Source organism: Chlamydotis macqueenii, chromosome 5, assembly GCF_036417535.1.
Source record: "Chlamydotis macqueenii isolate bChlMac1 chromosome 5, bChlMac1.mat, whole genome shotgun sequence".
NCBI classification, from domain to species: Eukaryota; Metazoa; Chordata; class Aves; order Otidiformes; family Otididae; genus Chlamydotis; species Chlamydotis macqueenii.
Window position 1 is genome coordinate 44,613,569 of NC_141560.1, and position 25,697 is coordinate 44,639,265.

The window sequence follows — 25,697 nt, forward strand, 5'->3', positions numbered from 1 at the left end:
CAACATTTTAAAATTATCTTAATTTCTAGAATCATCAGACCTATGAATATGTAATAAGGTTTTGAGGGTGTGTGATTGTAATGATTTATTGGGTTTCATACCTTTTTATTTATACCCTAACATTCAGTGATTTTGATTTTTAATCCACTTTTTTTTTTGTCAAGCAGAGAAAAATCTGAGAGAATGGGGCAGGAGAGAAGAGAAAGCATAATACTAAAAACAATAAAATGCCTCAAACCAACAAACTAACAGAAAAACCTAAGGAAAAAAGTTTTTGCCAAACTGTTCCAAAAGCCTGTATTGCATGTGGGAAACCTCCCTCCACTGAGCTGTGAAATGATGACCCACACTGCTCTCTGGTAATGTGCTTCTTTCAAAGGATATAGCTGTATCTTAGTTGGCTGTAGTTCTATACTAGGACCAAATCCTATTTGTATGTATATATAGAACTGACTTTGTTATGTAACTATTGCTTATATTGGTCTCTGTAGCAGAAAAATAGAAAGTGGCATATTTAATAGAACCTTATTTTAAAAGAATTCCAAAGCTGGTCTTTGAGGCAAAAGATCCATAAGTTTAACTTCTGGACCAGGCAAATCTGGAGAAGCTGTGAAAAAAAGTTATTTGGTGTGTGTTTAAGTATGGTATACTGAAGAAGAGCCAAATGTAGAGGTGACCTGATCAGTAAACTATAATTAAATTGCCTGTTTTGGCTAAGCTTTTCAAAAATAACTTTTTTAAAATAGAAAGTCTGCTGGGGAAAAGAGAAACAGTCTTTTTGTGAACTTGTAATCCATAAGGGAATAGGAAAAAAATAAGAATATATGGTTCTTTTTCATAATAGAAAGAGTGCAATGCAAGGATTCATCATATCCTGCTCAAGGAACTGTGCTGGGTCATGTGTAGTTGATCATAAGATTAAATTATCTGGAAAGCAGAGTCTGAGTTTTTCTGAATAGAATCTGTATAGGAAACTTTAGCATTATATTTGCTTCTAAATGATCTTGACATAATGTTTACATTATAATTGTCATTTGTTTGGGCACTTCTCTAACATAGATTAGGAGTGAAGAAAGTTAGAAATGAGTACATGTTGAGATTTGGGAAGAAGTATTCCTGTGGTCAGGTAATGAATAAAAAAAAAAAATCTAAATGGTACTAATTGAACTTGTGTATGCAACTCTTCATGAAGATATGGCTATTTGTGTTACTCAGTACAGTATACGGAAGTCTTTTGGAATAGTATGTGAAAAGACTAAGAAAATTATTTAACACTCCATAAACATAAAGCTGAGTTTGGTAGTAAAGAATTTTTTTGTATCCCATCCTCCCCACCTCTCCCTTGTTCTGTATTTGATGGATATTGTTTTATATGCACTTAAATAGCAAGGAGCAATTTTTTTTCCCATTTAATTCAATTTGTTCTGGTTCAGGTTTAACAAATGTCAAAATACCGCTTTTAGGTGAGTTTTTAGATGGAGTTAAATTAAACTCACTGCATTAAAGGTATAATTCAAAACAATGGCCTCGAATGTTCTCATTTTCTCCAGGTTCTCTTATGCATTGCTTAAGAAAAAGGAACTTGAAGCATAATTTTGTATGGTAGTTGTTGATATTGCACATATAAATTATTTTTGTGTATTGAAATACAAATATTCTAATAATATTGTTTGCCTGTCCTGATTTTTGACCACACATAAATGTTTTGTGGTGGGTTTGTTTTTTTTTTTTTGTTTTTTTTTTTTAATTTAACCTTTACTGAGTTTATTTAAAAATTTATTATTACTTTGCTTTTTCCAGTTTGGAAAATGTTAACAGATCCATTAAAAGCAAATCAGGACAGTGAGTTTTCACAAAAACCACTGGAGTTGAACTTTTGATTACCCAGTGATATTTTGGACTTCTGTCTATCATCATTGCTATGAAAAGCAAGGTATACTGGTATATTTTAAATATGTATTCCATTGCATGTGTGTTTTTAAAAGTTTCTCTTCTTGTGTATGACTGAAATAAAGATCCTCAAATTCAATTTTTTTGGGGGTTAGTGAGAACTGGATTTCAAATCTTTTCTTTCTCTCTGGAGCCACCTATGCAAATCACAGTGAGAAAAACTCAGTGTACGTAACTTCTGTTCCATCCATTATAGAATAGAGAGTTTTTGCTAGAGAAATCTTATGAAATCTATTAATAAATATTTACACCATTTATAAATGTTTCTATATAAAAGTACAAAGTACTGTTTCTCATATATGTCAATTAAAGGGCATTTTTTTCTAATGTTTATATATATTTCTGTGAAATAACCAATGACAGTTTGCAATCATATCCTTATCACTCCCCCTTTTTTTTTTTTTTTTTTTTCTCCAAAGGAAAACAAAAATACTTTGCCAAGTATCTGGTATATGAAAATAAGTTTCTGAAAATCATTAGTTAATAAAAATACCCTGGGCTATTACAGTAGTAGAATGTCATAATATTGGATGAATCTTTTCATACATGCCTGGTTACATTTATCTTCACTCTCTTTCTCTCAGTGTTCCTGTCTTTAATATTAGATTTGAAATGTATTTAGTAAATAGATAACAAAATTCATCTGTCTGCTATATTCAGGTACCTTCTTTTTTGTTTTGTTTATTTAAGAAAGCTTACATCTGTTTTGACCTTCTGAGATGTGGGCACTGATGTCTGTCATCACTTACGCTTCTGAAGAGTGATGATCCTAGTGCCATCAGTCCTGTAAATATTTTATACTGCTAAAGCATTATACTGACCATAGCAAAGCAAAAGACTTTAACATTCACTTGTGTTGAGGAAATGCTGTGGTAGTGAAAGGTAAAATAGCAATGACAGAAGTGATTAGTGCCACTCTTGGTAAAAATAAAAAAGCACAACATTCTCATTTAACCTAGATGTTATAGTTTAATGAAAGAATTTAGCACGTATTTATTTCGTTCTGAGTTTAAAAAGAAGAAATGTTGTTATCACAAAATTGTGACACATTTTCTGAAAGAAATCCAGTGTGAGTGTTCCTTCTGCTATATAGAACCATAGAATCATAGAATGATTAGGGTTGGAAGGGACCTTCAAAGGTCATCTAGTCCAACCCCCCTGCAAGGAGCAGGGACATCCCTGACTAGGTCAGGTTGCTCAGAGCCTCATCCAGCCTGGCCTTGAACATTTCCAGAGATGGGGCCTCCACCACCTTTCTGGGCAACCTGTTCCAGTGTTCTATAACTTGCATCGCAAAAAATTTTTTCCTAATTTCCAATCTAAATGTACCCCCCTCTATTTTAAAACCATTACCCCTCATCCTATCGCAACAGGCCCTACAGAACAGCCTCTCCCCATCTTTCTTGTAGGCCCCCTTGAGGTACTGGAAGACTGCTATCAGGTCTCCCCGGAGCCTCCTCTTCTGCAGGCTGAACAGCCCCAACTCTCTCAGCCTGTCCTCATAAGAGAGGTGCTCTAGCCCTTTTATCATCTTCGTGGCCCTCCTCTGGACCTTCTCCAACTGATCCATGTCCTTCTTATATTAGGGGCTCCAGAACTGGACACAGTACTCCAGGTGGGGTCTCATGAGAGCAGAATAGAGGGGCAGAATCACCTCCCTCGACCTGCTGGCCACACTCCTCTTGATGCAACCCAGGATGTGGTTGGCCTTCTGGGCCGCAAGGGTGCATTGCTGGCTCATGTTGAGCTTCTCATCCACCAGCACTCCCAAGTCCTTCTCCTCAGGGCTGCTCTCAATCCATTCTCCGCCCAGCCTGTATTTGTGCCTGGGATTGCCATGACCCAGGTGCAGGACCTTGCACTTGGCCTGGTTGAACTTCATGAGGTTGGCACGGGCCCACCTCTCCAGCCTGTCAAGGTCCCTCTGGATGGCATCCCTCCCTTCCAGCGTGTCGATGGCACCACACAACCTGGTGTCATCGGCGAACTTGCTGAGGGTGCACTCTATCCCACTGTCCATGTCTCCGACAAAGATGTTGAACAGGGCCGGGCCCAGCACGGACCCCTGAGGGACGCCACTCGTGACCGGTCTCCACATGGACATTGAGCTGTTGACCACCACTCTCTGAGTGCAGCCATCCAGCTAACTCCTTATCCACCGAGTGGTCCATCCATCAAACCCATGTCTCTCCAGTTTAGAGAGAAGGATGTTGTGCGGGACAGTGTCAAAAGCTCTGCACAAGTCCAGGTAGATGATGTCAGTTGCTCATCCCTTGTCCACCGATGCTGTCACCCCGGTGGTGAGATGAGATGCTTAACTACATAAAGGGAAAGGCTAAGATTCTACTCCAAATAAATGCAGTGGCAGCTACTAACAGTCCTGAAGTAATTTATGTGGTATTAGTCAACACTTGAAAAGTTGGCTTGAGAATCATAAAACTATTTTTTATAGGAACTTATTATCATAGCATTTTCAGCCTCAGGTGACATTGTTATTGCTCAGCATCTCAAAAACTGAATCCAATCTACATATGTGTTCAAATTAGTATTACATTTCATTTCAAGTTGATGCCTTTATGAAAAATATGAAAACAGCAGATTTATGTGGTCGAAGTTTATTCAAGTTTGAATAAACTATGAGCAGAAGAGGCAGAGTTAGAATTGCATCTGAGATACTGTAATGTTGTGCTTAGATATTTTGATTCTGATGTCTTTTCAAGTTGAAGCTCACAAGTTAAAGCAGGTTGAGATCGAGAAGATTGTAAAATACAATTCAGAATTTTGGTGGATGTTTGATTCAGTCTTTATAAAAGCATACATATCTGCAGAAGACAAAAGCCACTGGGGAACTGTTATATATGAGAAATTCAAATGTGCATAGGATTTGAAAGAATTTTAGAGAATTCTTTAGAAAGAATTCCAGTGCTTGTTATTTTGGTAGTATTGTGTTGAAACTGGTGATCAGTGGAGAGTAGGGAGAAAATCAGTTACCACTTCATCAAAGTTATTTGTCTAATTTTCAGTTTCTGTTTCTCTATGCACTTCACTTCTTGGATATTTGAATAGCAGACATTAAGAATTTTTAGAATCTAAAGCATTTAGTGTTCCCTGAAAACAAATTTTAGTATCTTAATCTATTTCCTGCTTCCCTCCCTGCCCCCCCACCCCCCAACACCCTAAGATACTTTGAAATGTAGTGCTTTATGATTACTTAAAACCCAAAGGCTTCATTTAAAATTTGATGTTTTGGCAGTCTCAATCTTTTTCTCTAAATAATGTGATTAGAAAATAGGCCAGGCACTATTGCACTGAGAATGCCATGTCGGTATTCTGTGATTTCCCCCCTCACCTGATAAGTGAATTTAGTGAATAGTTTGTTTGTTTAATATCCCTTACACAAATGCATGTAAATTGAAAAAAAAAAAAAAGAAAAATGAGTAGTTTTCCTCTGAATTGACAATGGAATATCATTCAGAAAATACTAGAAATAACTCAGACCAGTTCTGGAAAAAATGTATGAAATCATGTAGGTAGTCAGGGGTCTGTTGGTTTGTGTTTTGTTTTGTTTCTGAGAATTCTTATATATTGATTTCAGCTGATACTTTGTGTTTGTATGGATGCTTCTGTGAATGCCAGTTACAGGATCAGGATCTAAGTCAGCATCGACATAGTAAGACTTAGTTTTGCAAAAGGCAGCCCTAAATTCTCTAGCAGTGTGGGTTTGTTGTATATCTGCAGAATTTAACTCATATTCCTAGTTCCAAATGCGTATACACGCACTACATACCATTCCAAACAACTCCCTTATAATGACTTTTGAAATGGTTGCCACAAAAATAGTCTCCCTAGCTTTGGTGCTTCAGAAGTTCATGATCATTATATTTAGTATCTTGAAGACTATAAGAACTGTATGAAAACTCTATCAGAATGGTCTGAATTCTGGGGCAGAATTCTAGCTTACTTCCTGAGCTGCTGTCCAAAAACAGATGCAGTATAATATCCATGGATGGATTTTTTTCTAGCAAGAAAATTTAAGTCTCTTTTTTAAAATATCCACTTTTTGAAACTCAAACACGGTTTAATTGCAGTGAATTTTACAATTTAATAGTGCCTTCTGAAAATCCAAACATTACTTCCTTCCCAAAACCAATGCTGATTTTTTTTTTTTTCCCTATGATTATTTCTGAGTATATTGTGTTTATCCATGTGGCTGCTGTTTCTGATGTGTACTGTAGTTTCCTCTTCTTCAGCTGTTGTAGAAGTTATATTTCCTGATCTGTTGTTTCTCAGTTATGCCTTAGAGCCTTTTTTAAAAACTGATGGTCATATTCTGTTCATTTGTTATGAAATTTCAAGTGATAAGATACTGTGAAAATCTTAATGGGTTTGTGTAACTTGAGTTCCTTTAGAATAGGTATGTGGACACAGTTTTCACAGTTTGGTTCCGATGATTTGTAATTGGTCATTTTACTGACATTTCAAGCTGCAAGAAGTCTTCTGTTTTATTCCTTGTGAAGAAATACTTCAAAGCAGGGATCAGTTTAAGTTCCTTCCTAGTAGCTGCTAATGCATGTGCTTTATTTAGCTTTCCTGCTGTGGCCTTATATTTAAAATGTGCTGTTACAACTCAGACATCATTTGGCTCTGCAGAATCTCTGTCCAGTCTTTTAATTCTATTGTGCTTTTGAAAAATTTTGTTATGGTTTCTGTGCATATAAGGTTTTGCTTCTCAAAAATTCTGTAGCCTACCTGTTTAGTATTTTCCAATTAAGCTTCATCACCACCTCTCCACTTGGTTTATATGTGTCACAGAGAGCAAAACCCATGTCATTATAATCTTTCATAGAGCAGCTGAAATCTTACTCCAAATACTTATTTTCTGTTACTTCCTGTGTTTTTTTCTGGGAGTGAGTGTGAACTTGAATTCACCGGCTCCTTCCTAGCATTTTCTAAAAGATTGTCTAGTGGTGCTATAAAATCCTCTGTCTTTGCACTCAGCAGTCATGTCACCATAGGGCCTTCACTAGCATTAAACAGCTCGTTGACTTATACGGGTGATATTTTTTATATCTTACTGTTATAACCTGCCTGCTGTCCTTTAGAGTCTCTGTCATCAAAAAGTTAATCTCCATGTAAGAATGATGTTGGTATCATCTACTGTCAGATTTATGGGGCCATTTATGTTCCAAAATTTTCTTTCTTCTCATTGCCCCTTGACCCATGAGCCCAGTGACGGAGTTGCTTAAGGTCTTTAAAAGTCTATTCAGTGTACTTCTCTGTGTAAAATCTCTTAATTTTAGCAAAACCAACTTCAAAAAACAGTACTTCGCTTTTGGACTCATCAGGGTGGATAATCATGCATATAATGTTTGGGGCGTTAGAGGGAAGCCCCTGCTCTCCACTTAGCTTGTGCTGCCATTTCTTTTAATTGTAAGTTTGTAATTTTCAAATGAGGGTAGTAGATTTATTTTATTTTTTTTTCTTAACTCATTGTTGCTTTTTGATTTTGTCAATAACTTCACGAGTAGAGATGCAGGTAGTTTGTCTTCCTCCCTTCCTATGGAGCTGAACTGTAATGCCATCCAGACTCTCCTTTATATATCTAGGTTGCTCTGTCCTGAGACTGACTGTGCTAAAACAATTATCCATCAAACTGGTATTAGATTTATTATCTGTGGTTGGGCCTTATACAGATGCATCAGCAAAAGAGTTCCCAGGGTGGGTGACCACTGCAGGAGGCTGCTCAGAACCATGGAGAGCTCTTTCAAATACCAGCGTGGGGAGTAATAGGCATCTTTTAATTTTTCTTTATATGGTTGCTAAAATTAGGCTGAACTATTCAGAAATAAAGAAAATTGAAGGGAAGAGCTAAAAAACCCTCTACATTGAAAGTAGGAACACGAAGATTGTATCTTTATAAAAGTGAGTAGACGGAAAAAATTTGATTTGCAAGTTCAAGAAATTGTCAGATACTGCTGGAGGATTGCTAAACATAGAAGCAGCTGGCCATGATATAGTCACATCCTTAATACAAAGGAAAATACTGCTTTTCTCTCAAATAATGAGTCTATATGCAATGATTTGATTTATGGCTTGCGTTGTGGACAGTATTGTAAGCTTGCTTAGGAGACAGCAAGAAAACTACATGATTGTAGATTTTTCCTAATGCTTGAGCTTTTTAAAAAGGTCCTTTTTAAAGTCCTTTTTTTACAATACAGTATTCATATTGTTTTAATCATTACAGACTTTATATGACAAATAATTGATCTTATTTTTAGAATGTTTAGCATATAAAATAAGTCTTTGTTTACAAACAAAATAAAGTTGTTTTTTATTTATAAATTTATATACGCACGCACACAGAAACGCCCCACATCTTGCATATGAAAGAAAATAGCTCACTAGTTAAGGCTGATAGTTTCTAACACTCACCCTTGTTTAACAGCAAATTTATGAATTTAGTGATAGTTACGTTATAAATAAAAATGGGAATTCTGATTAACGGTGTAATCTTAATACTTGACATAAACGGAGTTAAACAAAAAGCTAATACGTTCAAAGCTATTTTAAACTCAATATGTTTTAAGCTCATGTGTCATTTTCCCTTAATAATATACCACACCAATTTTGAGAGGAGGAGCTATATTGGCAGCTTTATGTGAGGTTTCAACTTGCAGCTTTCACAGTCCTGCTTTGTTCATAGCCTTGCTACTGTACAAAGTACTTTGGGTTTTTCAGTTCCTTCACTTTTAAATAAAATAATAGATCTTAGACCAGCAGTGCACTTGAGCCATGGTGGTGGTGAAGATTAGATGCAGGAAGCAATCAAGTTTTGATGGCATGAGCTCTGTGAAAGCTGTAAACCAGTGTAAATTACTCAGAATTACACGATATGCAAACGCACTTAAATTATTTGCATATTTGAATTAGCTCATTAGTTATTATCAGATGTCTTTATTGTACTTTGTAGTGTGTAAAGTTCAGTGTTCTAAAGTAAAAGTTTATCTGTGAAAGTAGAATAGTGTTTAAAAGAAAATTGGAGTGCCAAGGGGAATTTTTACAGGTCAAGCTACATGTATTGTGGCACAGTGGAATTAAACTGAAGGCAATTACTTCTTTATCATATGGCAGTATTTACAACTTTGAGTAAAATTTTTCTTGTTCTAATAAAAACACTGCAGAAAACATGGTTCAATTTAAATTGGAAAATAGTGGTACGAAGCAAGCCTGATTATTTAGATAATGATCACTTCAGACATTCTTTCTCTCATGTGGCCCACTCAAAACTGTGTTCTGGCATTTCTGTTTCTGGGTTGTCAAATCACTTGGTGTCCAAGCCTCCCATGTGTGACAAGGAAGGCTTTTAGCTCAGTTCTGTGACCCCTTTTTTTTTTTTTTTTTTTTTTTTTTTTTTTCCCTGCCCCATCCCAGCTTATGAATACTCTATAGCCTTGACTATGCTTTGAGTTGCAAAACCTCCTGGTTGCAAATAGCACTCCAAGTTTCTCACAGCTGCCAAGTGTCATACATTTTTGCATAACTACTACAAACTCAGAAGCTCTCTCATTTGCCTGTGTTTCATCTTGATGTACAAATGTCCAGCTGAGTTGTGAACAGGCTGATATTAAGTTTTTTGGTTATTAGATTTTGCATATTACTTGGATGCCAGCCAAAACAGGAGAGATCTTACTTCTGGTCTTGCTTCTAAGTTTGTAGCTATTAAAGAATGACATGGGGAAGCTAGTGGAAAAGAAGATTTAATGGAGAGCTTCAGCACCAACAAGAAATATTAGGTGAAGGTTGTCTTTTTTTTTTTTTTCTTTTTTTTTTTTTTTTTTTTTGTCCCAATCCATTCCTTTCCCAAGGTATCTAGATTATGTTACCAACGAGGAGCTGTGCTTCCCCCAGGTGGAAGAGGCAGCTGTACTTTGGTCCCAGAAAAGCACTGAAACAGAAAGCAAAACACTTGTATGTATGATTCTGATAAATTTGAATTCTAATGCAAAACTATGGAACGAAATAACATCTCGGGGGTGGGGTTAGGTGGGGGGGGATATTTCATTCTTCACTATGAGGATGGTGAGGCACTGGAAGAGGTGCCTCAGAGAAGTTGTGGATGTCCCATCCCTGGAAGTGTTCAAGGCCAGGTTGGATGGGGCTTTGAGCAACCTGGTCTAGTGGAAGGTGTCCTTGCCTGGGGTAGGGGAGTTGGGACTAGATGATCTTTAAGGTCGCTTCCAACCCAAACCATTCTGTGATTACTTTATGAATTTGTTGGGTGTTGAACCCCGTGCTGTATGAAAGATGTTACCTTACTTTGTGTGTGCTAAGTGATGTTATAAAATGAGCTGTTTTCTTTAACTACCTAATGAGAAGTTCAGCTTGATTATAAGAGAAACATGTGGTAACATTTGGAGACCATTACCTTATTTTAAAAATAATGTTTTTTTTACTTTTGATATTTCTGCCCCCCCCCCCCCCCCCCCGCCCAAGTTCAGTTGCTGTGGCTAAAAGGGTTGTCTGAAAGATCAGTGAGATCAGTAAGTATGTTTGACTAGGTCATGATAGAGTGCCTTGGGGTTCATTCTTCTAGAGAAGTGATGTCAAATATGTAGCTTACATGCAGTTTAAATGCAACTTGCATTTTAGAATTGAATCCTGTGACCAGTAGTGGGCTCATGCTGGCACAGGGGCTATTGGTTACTAGAAATACCCAGCTGCTGGAAGAAGTCAGCCAGCAGCAGTGATATTCAGCAGGATGATCCAAGTCTTGCTCAGGGAAACTTCTGAGCACTTTATCTTTTCTGCATATGTGCCGTACTGTGTGGTTATTGACCCTGTTAAGATTTTGATATGTAACTTGATGGCCTAAGAAGATTTGCCTTCTTTATTCTAGAGGTTTACTGATCTTCAGAAGTATTTCACAGTAATTAGAGATACTAAGTTCTGTGCTCTATTAAAACACAGTAAATTCTAAGTTCTATTAAGAAAGCGGTGGGCCATTTCTGTTCATCAGCTCTCACCTGATTAATGCACAGCAGAAAACCCAACATCTTGATTGAACTGCTATGTATTTTTTGTAAGCATTTTTGGTGCTTCAATTTAAAGGGCATGAGTGACTGAGAATCCATTACCTCATTAAACCATCTGTTTCAATGGCTGATAGCTTTAGCTGTTCTGTTTAGTCTGTTCTTTTACTATATTGCTTCCACAGATTCTCATTCTTCCTGTTTTCTTTTGGAATAAGGTTTCTGCAAGGGCCATCAGTAGATTATTAACTTACTACTCTGGAGGAAGATCATGCTTGAAGTTAGATTATTATTCACTCTTGACTGTGACTATATTCGATTAGGGTTGTATGGAGTCAATACAGTAAGTAAACAAGAATAAATAAACCTTCTCTCTTATATAATTGTCCTGTTTATTTGCTTAAGATAAAAATTATCTTACAAAGACATTTCGTTAGTTCAGATAAGACAAAGGTAACTTCTTACTTTGCTGTATTTCTGGTTAATGTATTATCTTAATAGTTAAAAAGGTCTGGAAAATTGAAGACTACTTTATCCATTGCTTATTAAAAAGAGTCTATATATACAATTTCCATGGAGGATCATATTGTTTCTGCAATTGACTCTTTTATCTTTCTAAAAGAAAATCACCAGTTAGTTTTTGTTGAAGTGTTTGACAGAGAATCCTGCATATATTTGACAAGTAAGCTGCTCTTTTCCTTTCAAGATACAATTCCCTCTTTTGTTTAAAATTACATAAATTGTCAAAATATTTAGAAATTGCTGTATTTTTTCAAGCTTTTAAATGTAATATGTTATGAAAATGAAAGTACTTGTATTTATTACTGTATCAAAACAAAGGAGTGCTTAATATTTTCAAACACTTCCTGTTTTTATTGTTGATATGGCTTATTTAGTTTTAAAAAGTTCTTTCTTCTGATTAGTTCTTAACTTCTGTTAAACTGTTTCAACATCAATGTTATATGTATACCTTCAGCTTAAAAACCCCTAGATTCTGTGGGTATGGATCTCTCTGAACTGCCTTTGTCGTAACTGAACCACTAGGTGTTCACATAGCATAATTTTGAGAATGTTTTCTCTGTGATATTAAAATTACTTAAATGGTTGTTTGTTGGTTGTTTTTTTTCTTTATCTCTGACCAGAAGCTATGTAGTTGAAGCATTGGGTTTTTTTGTTTGTTTGTTTTTTTAAAAATTAATAACTACATGGGCATGGGACTCTGAGTTGGCCGTAATATTGATGTGATTCTGCCTGGACTTTCTCCTTATAATTAGCTCCTCAAAGGAGAAAATCTTTTTAATTAAAGAAGTGCCAAGTTTTTATTAGAGCAACAGTTAGAATAATTGACATCCTAAGTATTGTAAACTTAGTGAACAGGGAAGACAAAAGTAAATTTTTTCTTCACAACTTTTTCCCTGCCCAGGTTGTCATTGTGAGTATGCTGTTGCTTCCACTTTGGTTACAGCTAATTCAGTGACTTAAGCTGTGAACAGCACAGTGCCCTCTGATCTGCTAGAAGTTTTTCCTATCGTGTGTAAGGTCAGGTAGCCTGTTCCGTGTTCCTTCCCGCAGTTTCTTTGGTTGGGCTGCAAGCTCCTGTACTGGAATTTTCTTGGCTTCCGTAGTATACAGTTTCTTGAACTTCTAGGACCTAAGCACAGTCAGGATATCTCCAAGGAATGCAGATTGTCTCTCTTTTCTCTGGGAGGCTCTGCCTGACCCAGTGACCTTGAAGAAGCATTAAAATGATGCTGAACAAGCAAGCAGAATGCTTAATGCTCCCAGATACTGTCTTCCAAAAAGAATGGAAGGCACTTCCAAAAAGTATGAAGCTATATATGTCTAAAGATATTACTAGAATTCAGGGCTTGGAACAATATGTATGTTGTCTCTAATAAATACTAAAATGAACAAAAGACTTTTATGAGGGCTAAATTATGTTTTTAGCTTAAGAAGTTATGATGAGACCTTATGTTTTTGCAAGACGGCAGGAATTTTCTTGAAATTTTGGGAGTTGTATTCTTCTGCTATGGAATTCTTTTAAAGGGCTATTCAGTTTATTTTTATTTTGTTTTCTCTATATCACCAGATTTGTGATTTCTCTATTTGCATTAAGGGATTGTTCCAGTAAATTTTAGTATTTTGATTAAAAAAAAAATAATTTTCTTTGCAATGTTTCCTGAACATATTTATGCTTTTTAGAAACCATAATGTACATGAAAGAATATGCGTGAATACTTGTATTCATTGTATAAAAAATAGAGTTAAAAATAAATATTCCATTCTTAATTATTTTTTTTTTAAATTTCAAAGTTTTGGCTGATGTTTTGAACAGGGAGTAATGCTTTAAAAATGAGGAAACAATTATTTGACAGAACTGTTAAATGGCTGAATTGCTTTCATTTGCAGATTTATATCTTGCATTCAAAATGTATAACATCTTTCAGCTGTAAATTTGATAGTATCTGTAAATATTACTGAAGTCAACTTCAAACATCATTTTGGGGTTGGCAAATATTAACAAGAGAAGCTGGGGCCTGGTGAGCCTGGCTTGTACAAGTTATTAAATCAATATAGAGCCTAAAATATTATTTGATGTAGTTCTTTGATTACTAGATCACATTGTATCTAATCTAGGTATAATGAAACATGGTAGTTAGAAATGTTCTGATTACGTAATTGATCTTTATAACGAATCCATACCTAGTTAAATAAAAAGTAGAAAATAATGATATTTTAAGATGAAGAATTTGGTTCTTTCTCAATGTTATGATATAAGAGCCAAACCAAAAGCAAGATGTACATATGGAATATGAAACACTTTTGTTTGAATGTGAAACTAAAGAAACCTTCTTTTGTCTTTTAAACAGTTACTAATTTCACTTGCTGTTGGACTAGTGGAATACTTATTAACCTCCAAGCCTATGATGCAATTGTGTTTATTTCCTGCTGTCATGGAGAAGGTAAGCTGTTCTTCAGGTGTGTTATGAAGTTATGATATTTAAAAATATACTGCTATTTATCTGAAAGATAATATACATTCTACACTTACATGCTATGCGTTTTAGAAATCATGTTTTTCATATTAAAAACTGTAAAACATGCTGACTAAATTAAATTCCTGAGGAGTTCTGTTATTTCACAGAATCATAGAATAGTTGACTTTAGAAGATCTCCAGAGATACTTTCCAGTCCAACTCCGCTGCTCAAAATAGGGTCAACTGGAGCAGGTTGCTCAGGTCTGTGTCCAGTCTCCAGGGAGGGGAGACTGGTTCTCACCAATGCTGAATATAGCGGGATAATTGCCTCTTTTGACCAGCTGGTTATGCTGTGTTTGATGCACCCCAGGATGTGGTTTGCCCTCTTGGCTGACAGGGCCCACTACTGACTCATTGAACCTGCTGTCGACCAGCACCCCCAGATCCCTTTCTACAGGGCTGCTCTCCAGCCAGTCCTCTCCCAATTTATACTTGTGCCTGGAATTACTCTGTCCTAGGTGCAGAATCTGGCATTTGGACTTGTTAAATTTCATCCCGTTAATCATTGCCCAATACTCCAATCTATCTAGATCCCTATGCAAGGCATCTTGTCCCTCAAGAGAGTCAACAGCACCTCCCAGTTTGGTATCGTCAGCAAACTTGCTAATGGTGCATTCAACTCCTGCATCTGGATTGTTGATAAATATGTTGAACAGAACTGGCTCTAGAATTGAACCGTGAGGAACACTGATGGTGACTGTTTGCCAACCAGATGTAGCCCCACTCCATACAACACTTTGAGCCAGTTCTGCCCTTCAGCCAGTTCTTCACCCAGTGCACGGTGAACCTGCTTATCCCACAGTTGGACATCTTGTCCGGAAGGATGCTGTGGGGGACAGTATCAAAAGCCTTACTAAAATCCAGAAAAACTACATCCACTGCCTCCTTTCATCCACTAAGCAGGTGACCTTATCAGAGAAGGATGTCAAATTAGTTAAACAAGACTTTCCCTTTCTGAACCCATGTTGACTGTGCTTGATGACTGCATTATTCTTTAAATGCCATTCAATAGTATCTAGTATAATCTTCTCCATAATTTTTTCACAAACTGAGGTTAGAGTAGCAGGTCTGTAGTTTCCTGGGTCTTCCCTCCTGCCCTTTTTGTAAATTGGGATAACATTGGCAAGCTTCCACTCAGCAAGGAACCTCCCAAGACTTTTGGCAGATGACTGGGAGGAGTCATAAAATCAGAGAGTCATAGAATGGTTTGGGCTAGAAGGGACATTTAAAGGTCATCTAGTCCAACCCCCCTGCAAGGAACAGGGACATCTCCAACCAGATCAGGTTGCTCAGAGCCTCATCCAACCTGGCCTTGAATGTTTCCAGGGATGGGGCATCCACCACCTCTCCAGGAAACCTGTTCCAGTGTTCCATCACCCTAATTGTAAAAAATTTTTTCCATAAGAGTCCTGCCATAACATCCACTAGATCCTTCAGTACTCTGTTGAATATATTAATTGCCTCTTGAACTGTCACTAGGACACCACTGACAAGAGTTTTGCTCTCTTTTTTTTTTTACTTCCTCACATTAGACATTTTTATATATAGATATATATATAAATATTGATATAGGAAATATATCTTGCCTGAACTTTTTCTTCTCTTGGCTGAACAGTCCCAGTACTCTCTCAGCCTCTTCTCATGTGGCACATTCTCCAATTCCATAATTATCTTTGTCACCTTTTGCTACATTGGTCCAGTGTGATGTACTGAACACAAAGAACTTCATCCAATGTGACGTGTTTTATAAAATAAGCTGTAATGGGCAATTTTAATAGTGAACTATTTATTTGATCACAAAACCCAAATATCTAGCATTTGTCTTGTGGTTATATTTTTCTAGATATCATTTTGAATCAATCGTCTTTCTCTTTTACTTTTTATTTTATAAAATATTTTGAATCAGATATTTGTATTTGCGATGAATAGATTTTTTTGAGTTGTTGGACAACTGAGCATTTTGGAGTACACAGTAGAAACGCAGAAATAATACCAGGATCCTTTAAGGCTGTACCTGTACTCAAAGAGGAGGTTCGGGAACATCTGAGGAACCTGAAGGTGCACAAGTCCATGGGACCTGGTGAGATCCATCCGTGGATCCTCAGGGAACTGGCAGATGAAGTTGCCAAGCTGCTGGCCATCGTATTTGAGAAGTCATGGTGGTCTCGGGAGGTCCCCAATGACTGGAAGAGAGGGAACATAACCCCCATTTTTAAAAAGGGGAACAAGGAGGACCCGGGCAACTACAGACCTGTCAGCCTCACCTCTGTGCCTGGCAAGGTCATGGAGCAGATTCTTCTGGAAACCATGCTAAGGCACATGGAGAGCAAGGAGGTGGTTGATGACAGCCAACATGGCTTCACCAAGGGCAGATCGTGCCTGACCAACTTGGTGGCCTTCGATGACGGGGTGACAGCATTGGTGGACAAGGGACGAGCAATGGATATCATCTACCTGGACTTGTGCAGAGCTTTTGACACTGTCCCACACTACATCCTTCTCTCTAGAGAGGCATGGGTTTGATGGACGGACCACTCGGTGGATAAGGAGTTGGCTGGATGGCTGCACTTAGAGAGTGGTGGTCAACAGCTCGATGTCCAAGTGGAGACTGGTCACGAGTGGTGTCCTTCAGGGGTCTGTGTTGGGCCTGGCCCTGTTCAACATCTTTGTTGGCGACATGGACAGTGGGATAGAGTGCACCCTCAGCAAGTTCGCCGATGACACCAGGTTGTGTGGTGCCATCGACACGCTGGAAGGGAGGGATGCCATCCAGAGGGACCTTGACAGGCTGGAGAGGTGGGCCCGTGCCAACCTCATGAAGTTCAGCCAGGCCAAGTGCAAGGTCCTGCACCTGGGTCATGGCAATCCCAGGCACAAATACAGGCTGGGCGGAGAATGGATTGAGAGCAGCCCTGAGGAGAAGGACTTGGGAGTGCTGGTGGATGAGAAGCTCAACATGAGCAGGCAATGCGCCCTTGCGGCCCAGAAGGCCAACTGCATCCTGGGCTGCATCAAGAGGAGCATGGCCAGCAGGTCGAGGGAGGTGATTCTGCCCCTCTACTCTGCTCTGGTGAGACCCCACCTGGAGTACTGTGTCCAGTTCTGGAGCCCCTAACATAAGAAGGACATGGACGAGCTGGAGAAGGTCCAGAGGAGGGCCATGAAGATGATAAAAAAATTTTTTATGATGCGAGTTATAGAACGCTGGAACAGGTTGCCCAGAGAGGTGGTGGAGGCCCCATCCCTGGAAACATTCAAGGCCAGGCTGGATGAGGCTCTGAGCAGCCTGATCTAGTCGGGGATATCCCTGCTCCTTGCGGGGGGGTTGGACTAGATGACCTTTGAAGGTCCCTTCCAACCCTAACCATTCTATGATTCTATGAAGGATAAATCACATTGCATCTTTCTCCGAAGTTTGTTCTTATTCGTTATGATTTTGTTTTCTAACCAAATGAAATGAGTAGGCCTGTAGCTGTCATGTAGTTAAGGAAGTCATTCAGTGCTATCTCTGCCTGCCAGGGAGTTTTCTGTGGTGAGGATCCAAAATTATAGTATTTGAAGGCTTCATTATTGACTAAGTCTGCACTTGCAATGAAGTTGAAAAGGGTGGTGAATTCCATTAAGAAAATACTTAATTTTAGATTAATCTGCTGATTGTATCAGATGAGCACATCATATTTATTTATGTAAAATTGTAAGGGAGTATATTTAGAGAATATCACCAAAATTGCTCAGGGCAATGCATACAGATATAAAATTAAGCTTTTATAGAAACATTAGTGAAGATGAAGGTGTGGATGTAGGAGTAAGTAGTAAGCAAGTCTCATGATTATGTTTACTTATGTCCTGTGATACATGTGAACAGAAGTTAAGAAGGAAAAAAAAGAAATAAATTCACACAATAACCAAGTATACATATGGAATACTACAAAATTTATATCCTTGTTGCAGAAAAAGCTGGGAATGGATAGTTTTTATGGATAGAAAAAAAGATCATTTAACTGAAACAGTTAACTGGAATAAAAAAAAAAGGAACTTTATTGTGGATACTTTTAGAATCTAAATGTTAATACATGTTCTATGAATGGATTTCTGTTCTTTTGTTGAAGAAAATAATATATATAATTTGTCTGTTAATAAAGGTAATTAAAAAGTTATGGATGGATGAAATGCTTTCTAAATTGTTTCCAGTCAATATTCTGAACAGTTTGGAACTAAATTGGGTAAAGTCTTTTGGGATTAGTATAGATGAATGCTAGAGTTAGAAATAATTACCAGCCCTGCCTTGATCACAGTAGTATGTAAAACACGGGGGCGAATTTTGAAAGAAATAACAATTAAGAAAGTAGATGAAAATGGAAAATAAGACAAATGCAACACAAGTTTGCCAAAGATTGTTTGATGTGCATTATTCTGGGTTTACTCGTTAACTGTTTCAATGAGGGAAAGTAAATTTTCTGATGAAACATAGTTTGGGAGAAACTCTATCTGGATTTCTTTTCAGCATTTTCTTGGCACATAGAAAGTTATGTACTGAGTTAGAGAAAATGTGGATGAGAAGTAGAATCATTCACTGGAAAAGGAAGTAACTGAACTGATGAAGTGACAGTGACTTGTGCTGCAAGGAAGAGTGCTAGACTGGAGGAGAGGCACTATTAGCACAGTGGATTACATCTACTATTCATCTTGGGTATTTTCAGTAGTGACAATGTCACAAAAAAGAGAATGGATTATAATGAAATTTAGATTGCAAAGTAGAGGAGTGTTATGATGGGGGTCAGAAAAAGAATTTTCTACTTGGGATACTGGAGTGGTAGAATGGGATAAATTATAATAGCACAAATTTAAAAGGATTAAAAATAAGAATTTCTGTATATAAGATGGGAGCTCATCAATTTAAAGAGATATAGGTGCAAAAAGATTTGGAGGCATTATGTCCTTGCAAAATGGTTGCTGACTGCCAGAATGATGTGACCTAAAAAAGACAAATCCAGTCCTAGGATATATCACAGAAAGCAAGTTCAAGAGAGAAAAGCAAGTATCTGTTTCATACAAGACACTGGCAACATCTTGTTTGTTGTGTATACAATTCTGATTACTGATGTTCTGAAAAAATGTAATTGGAGTGGGGGCTGGTGCAGGATGTGGAGAATTTGTAAGTCTCTTGCAGTGAAGTGCTTGTAAACTAGCCTATAAGTCTCAGACTAGCATATAAGTCTGAGAAGGGCTATAGCTGCTTTCTGGAGATACAGCACTGGGTACAGAATAGGGCAGTAACTGAGGTCTCTAAACCGAGTTTATACTAGTGCAAGAAAACACAAGTATAGACTAGCAAAATATAGATTTAATTTGGTAATTGAAGAAGGCTTTAAAACACTGGAAGAGTGAGGCTTTAACCAGCCTTGCAATAGGGGGGAAAGGAAATAATCTTTTTAATTTTAGATGGAACTTCGAGGTTTCTATGACACGGTTACCTGAAATACTAGGACATAGGATTTGACTGAAGAAATCTTACAAGTATGACCCACTTCAGATTATGAAGATGGTGTTTCATTAATCAAATAATATAGAAACCTTTGTAAAGAATGCATTGCATACACCATGAATAATACTTGCAACATTTGCTCATTTGTATCAAACGCTACAGGGCTATGTAATTGTTTTTTCCTTTGATCTTTAGTTGTATTTTAATGTTCTGAAAGGATTATTTCTTTAGGCTCTAATTCTTTGCCAGAGGCTATACCATCATGCTGTTGTTACATAGGAACTTGAATTGGAAAGTTGTTGTTTCTTTTTGTTTTTAAATTTCATTTTTATTAGAGCAGAACAGGTTGACATTACTTAGAGTAGCATGCTTTCCTAAGAATCTAATTTTTGTTAGTGAAATCTTATAAATATTAACTTAGCTTATTTAAGTTTATTTTTAAGAAAAACTAACACCGATGTGAAGATTCAATCTAAGTTGCATTTGCATGTACGGTGTAACGTGCTTTTTGTGTTTCACATTTAGTAATAAGTCATTGTGATAGCCCTTAATAGTGGAGTGAATTTCATGTTTCGTACTATGAAAAAAGAATTGTAGATAATGTACTTGCCATTAAATATAATGTTGTATATATTAGCTATAGTGATGTATGTTTTGCTTTATGAGTAATTTTTTTCCTTTTCAACTTGCATAGATACACTTTTTTAAGTGAATCTAGGTCAGTAGGTGGTTGAGCCAAAAGTAGACTTGCTTAGCTTGCTTTGAACTGAATCTAAAATAACTTGAAACTATACATTGCCAAGAAAAAGCATAATGCTATTCTGGGGCTGTAATTGTGAATTGCAAGCAAAAATACACAAGGAGAAAAATATCCACTTCATCGCTGAGTTTGTTCTTGAAAGCACATTGGGAAAAGTAAGTAAATAAGGACCTTATTTAAGTCATGAAAGATGTACTTTCATTTGAAATTATGGTATTGGGCTATTCAAATTTGTGATTTTAAGTACCTTTTAAAGTTTTAAAATAACCAGAGGGCATTATGGGGACAAGATAAGGAAACATAGTATATATTTATTTTTTCTTTGATTAATCTTTTTTGCTACAGCAAAATAACTTTGACATGGATGCACATTGTTTCTCCTGAAAATGTTGGAGCTACACTTCAATCTCTTTTGTTAATTATTATTTTAATGAAGTTAGTGTTCTCCTTACTGTTTTCCTTTAGCCATTTTGTAACATTGCATTGCATTGACGCAGTGGTTTTTAACCAAACTTTCCCTGTTAATTTGACAATAAAACATTTTTATATGCTTAGAATCAATTGTGGCTTACATGTGTAATATACACAATTTGACGTCCTGATTAAGGCATTGAAGCAGACCCTTATTTTTATATAAATATTCTGTCTTCTCTTTAATCCATTCTAAATAATAGTGATACTAACCATGATTTTTTGTGCTATACATTTAGCAGTAAATAAGTTTTAATTTGACTTTCTTTCTCACAATATTGTTTTCCATTCAACTGATGCATTAAAGATTGTGTATTCCTAATAATCTATAATCACAAGTAGGTATCAACTTTTTTTTTCTTAATTAAATAATACTGCATATTTTGTATTGACTTTTAAAAATGGAGCTACAGGATTAAATTAAAACTGAAAAATAGTTTACTGTAGGCAATATTTTGCTTTCAACGTAGCATTTGCTTTTAGCATTACTTTATTCTAATTCTACCTAACTTTTTCCTGATATACCTTTAATTTCCGTAGTAGCTGAAACAGAATTTTGAAATAACATAAATATTTATAAGAAGTAATGGAAAACTCCTGCATTTAAATACAAAAAGTGTTGATGTTAATTACGACCAATATCTATTTTTTTTCTCGTTATTTTGTAGCTGTCTATAGTCTTTTCATCTTCAGTCTCCTATGGAATGAGGAGACCCTTTGCGTTCATATGTGGAACATTATCCACTGTTTATGTAAGTCTAAACTGCTTTATTTCATGACAGCTGAAACCTGTCTCTTCACAAGCCTACATTCAAGAATCCCTGAAGGTCACAGATTTCACTGCGGCATCTCCAACCCCATACTGATACTGGCATTAAAGCTTATTTTGCCGCTATACTGTTGTATGCTGCTGCTTCTACTGAGCTTTGCCTCTCAGTCCATGCCTAGCACCTACATCAGTGCTGTGACTGGGATTTCTGTGGATGGTAGCTGGGTTCTTACGAACGGGAGATGATTTCCATGAGAGATCCAATTGAAAGCCTCTTAGCTGGGTGTAATGATGAAATTTAAAAAGAAAATTAGCTTGAAATGTTCTTGTAGAGATGGTTCCAAGAGCTGCTGGAGAGAATAAAGGAATACATTCTTTTTCATCCCAAACACCCAGGGTAAGCCCTTTCCATTATATTAGAAGGTGATGTTTTAAGAATGTAGTCAGCCATTCTGGGGATCCCTTAGAAGGGAGACAAGAACAAATCTAAAATTTCAAGGAAGAAAATGCAAACTAGCTGATTATCAATATACTATGTTTTGACAAGCTTATGCATTGGAAAATGCAAGGGGCTCTGTATGGGTAAGTCCCATGAAATGAAATTAAACGTAAGACAAAATATCTTGGTAAATGTCAGGGGTTAACTAGTAAATAACATAGTTTTCTTAGATAAAGGAACTTCAGTATATAATAACATAATAATAACACTGATCATTGTTATTTAGATGTTTTCCTGTTTCCTGCTTAACAAAATATATTTATTAGTACTGCTCTTCTATATCTTTTAAGTTTGGTAGGCTCTTATTTTAATATCCGGTCTCAGATGATCTTAATAACTATGTATGTCACAATTCATCTCAGGTTTTAATTGTGCATTTGTGGGCTGCTGCTGAGTTTTCTCTAACTTCAGACTCATACTTTCAGTCTTGGCAGTCCTGAGCTTAGTTTACTCTATGGAAACTGATAAATAGCTATATAAAAATAAAGAAGAATAAATATTGATGTTACATCTTGACTTTCTGTCAGACAGATATCTGTGTATCTGTGGTGTATGTCTGCATGTGGAGGTCTTTCAGAAACATGATACAAGCTGTAGAAACTGAACAGTTTTAAAAGTGTGTTCATTGTTTGGTTTTTTTTTATTTATTCCCCTATTTGTTCTTTTATTTCTACTAGTCTTTTATTTATTATAATTTAATTTATTTAAAGATCTTGTATGGACTTTGAAATACTGAAATACGTAGACATTTTGCATTCCCAGAACAGTATGAAATGGCACGCTACAGTACAAAGCCAGTAGTTAAGAGTAGTTAGAACTCGTATAGTTAGATATGCCACTTTTTGAGATACAGGCTGTTTAATGTCAGATCAGAATGTGCTTCCTATTTGTTCACATAGTTTGATACCTGTATTTTATATTTAACTGTACTGTGACCTAACATGAAAAGAACAATGACATCATCAGAGAGTCATAGGAATCAGATAAAACATGCTATCGTTTGCATATTATGTAAAATGTTTTACAGTAGTTTCAGAACTCTGTTCTTTAAAATATTAAGTCCATTAATGGGGGATTCTTGGGTTTTTTTGTGGGGTTTTTTGGTGTTTTTGTTGTGTGTTTTTTTTTTTTTTTTAAAAAAAAAACTTGTGAGGACTTGGTTTTTTTTTTTTCCCAGTGCTGAGCTGATGTTTTGCAGAATTAGCTATCACACCTGAAGTTCATTCCTGATGGTTATCTATACTCTATACACTGATATAAACTGATTTTTCGTCTTTCATTTTATTTCTTCGTTAGCATATGAAGCTGATAGTAATGAACTGAAGGACTTCAAGACACTATGTGCAGACTTTATCTTGCTTTTCACCTTGTTTTCCAACTGACTTATGAATATATTAAATTGTAAGATCTCTATCAAGAGTCCCAGTGAGGTCCCTGATCATTCTTTCCTCTGAAACTGATTGCCTGGTCTTCCTCTAAGTTTCTTCTCTTTTAATGGAGTGGTGACTCATGCAATGAACTTTCTTCTTTCATGCAGCTTAGTTTCTTTGAAACATTTTGAGGACCTTGTTGAATGCTGTTTGGAAATCTGTGTTGAGTAGATCAACTGCATAAGAATTAAAAGTGGCTCTCTCTTGCCTGTGTGTTTGACATCTTCAGAAGACCTTTAATAAATTTATGAGGCACAATTTCTCTTTCCACAAGCCATGCTAATAATTTTTTACAATTTTTTACATTCATCCTTATGTCTGCAGTTTTATTTCATCTTGTTATTATTTCTGTCAGTTTGTGTGACACGATTTTTTTTTTTTCTCTCTCCTGGCCTGTAGTTGTAGGGATCCTTGCTGTAGCTTTTACAAAGAAAATTAAATTTATTGTTTTCATTTTCCACTCCTTCGCTACAAGGTGATAGTAAGTGAGAGGTTAAATACTGCTGTTAATAATGACATTATTGCGTTCTTGAACTTCCATGAAACTGGTTGAAGAATACTATCTGTTCCTGATGACTTGTTGTATTACTTTTTTGGAGTTGTTTGATAGTCTGTTCTGCTAACACTTGTTTGGGACAGACCAATGCGTCCTCTTATAAAGAAGGTACCTGACTTGTGAGTCTACTTCAGCTCAGTGTTATGAAAAACAGATTGAAAAAAAGGAAGTCAGTATTTTCCTTGCAGAGTAGTCTAAACAACTCTTACATACTCTCATCATTTATTGACCTTGCAGTCTCTAGTAAGCTATCTGCTTTGGCTAAGAGGTTTATTATTAAGTTTTATGTCTTCAATGTACCAGAATTTATAATCTTATCTATTTAATCATTTGATCATGCTTGTAACTTTTTAAAAGGATACTTTGCTAACTACAGTAGTCACTTTTACCTGCTGTTTTAATTAAGACCATGATATCTTTCTAGGTGGCATGGGTCCACCTCTCTTTTAAAATAGTTCCTCTTTTTGAAATTAATCACAGCTGTAATGAATTTTTTTTACGTTGTTGCTCCTAGGAGGAGATAATATCTGAGTATATTGTGCAGACTGTTATAAAGTGGTCCTCCAACAGAAACTTTTTGACCCTAGTTCTACAAGCCGCTTATGATTAAGTCAAGAGTTTTTTGTAGTAGCTTTTCCATTAAGCAGTAATTTTATGGTATCTGTAGCATCTATTTATTCTCATCGCAATTCTCAGCATAATATTTACACAATCAGTAGAGGAGTATTTGAAGTCTCCTATTTTTCTTTCCTCTGCTTCACAGACTTTGTAATTTCACTTAGTCTGTTGCAGCCACAGTCAACCATTTTCTGGATGGTTGGTAGTACAGACGTAAGAACACACTTACCCACTTAAACCTTAAATGTCAATCCATTAGGGTTTTATATTAATAATTCCTGCAAGTAACTAGGCTTGCTTCACTTACAGCAATAGTCCTCTGCAGGTTGGGGATGGCCTATTCTGTTTCACCTGATGTGGGTTCTTTTTACTTGTGCTGTGATCTGTAAAGATTGCTGAAGAAACCATTGACTTCCTGAAAGTGGTCCCATGTTTTTGCCAAGCTAAAGCAAAAGCCTATATAAAGCTTTCTTAGAGATCTGTAGAAAATGACATGCTCCTAGTGTGGGATTCTGACATTACTTTTGAAAAAAACTGATCTGCTTATAACTCACCTTGTCCCAGATAGATGAGATGGAAAAGCCTGAGAGAGGTACTACAAATGTTTTCCATTTCATTAGTAATATTCATTTTTCAAATCATTTATCTTCTGTACCATCTTACTAGTCTTAAATGGAATTTTTCTGTCTCTTTCAAAAATATACAAACAAAAACTTTTCTGCAAGATAACCAGAAAATGTTTTCAGCTTTTTTAATACTATGTTTGATTTTTTGTATTTGGAAGTGTGTACTCCAGGCATATCTCCAAGACTTGGGTGAGTTTGGAAGTTATTGTAAGTTGAGACATCTTTTCTCTAAACTTGAAATGACTTAGAACAGAATAAAAAAACCTAATGAAATTTAAAAGAAGTTAAGGTGAAAAAAGGATTAAACAGAGAAGAATAATTTGGGAGAAGGTGGGTGGGGCTAGCATCTTAGAGGAAATGTGATGGGTTTACAGATTTGAGAATTGGAAATAGAGGTTATTTTGAAATTGAGTATAAATGGCATATATATGCCTTTTACAAAAGGTAGAAATGTTACCTTGTAGAG

General features: G+C 36.4%; 1 protein-coding gene across 6 annotated transcripts in view; it reads left to right on the forward strand.

The window, feature by feature from the left end:
* The window catches only part of FUT8 (fucosyltransferase 8), a 126,458-nt gene that overhangs the window by 33,849 nt on the left and 66,912 nt on the right, over positions 1–25,697 (forward strand). For 2 of the 6 annotated variants that reach the window (XM_086749685.1, XM_086749686.1), the window contains exon 3: positions 13,850–13,942. The exons of 2 other annotated variants lie outside the window; for them this stretch is intronic. The gene's annotated coding sequence lies outside the window, so the exon portion shown is untranslated. Of the gene's footprint in view, positions 1–233; positions 360–13,849; positions 13,943–21,401; positions 21,486–25,697 lie in introns of those variants that run through there. 2 more of the 6 variants (XM_086749687.1, XM_086749688.1) reach the window with 2 other exon arrangements.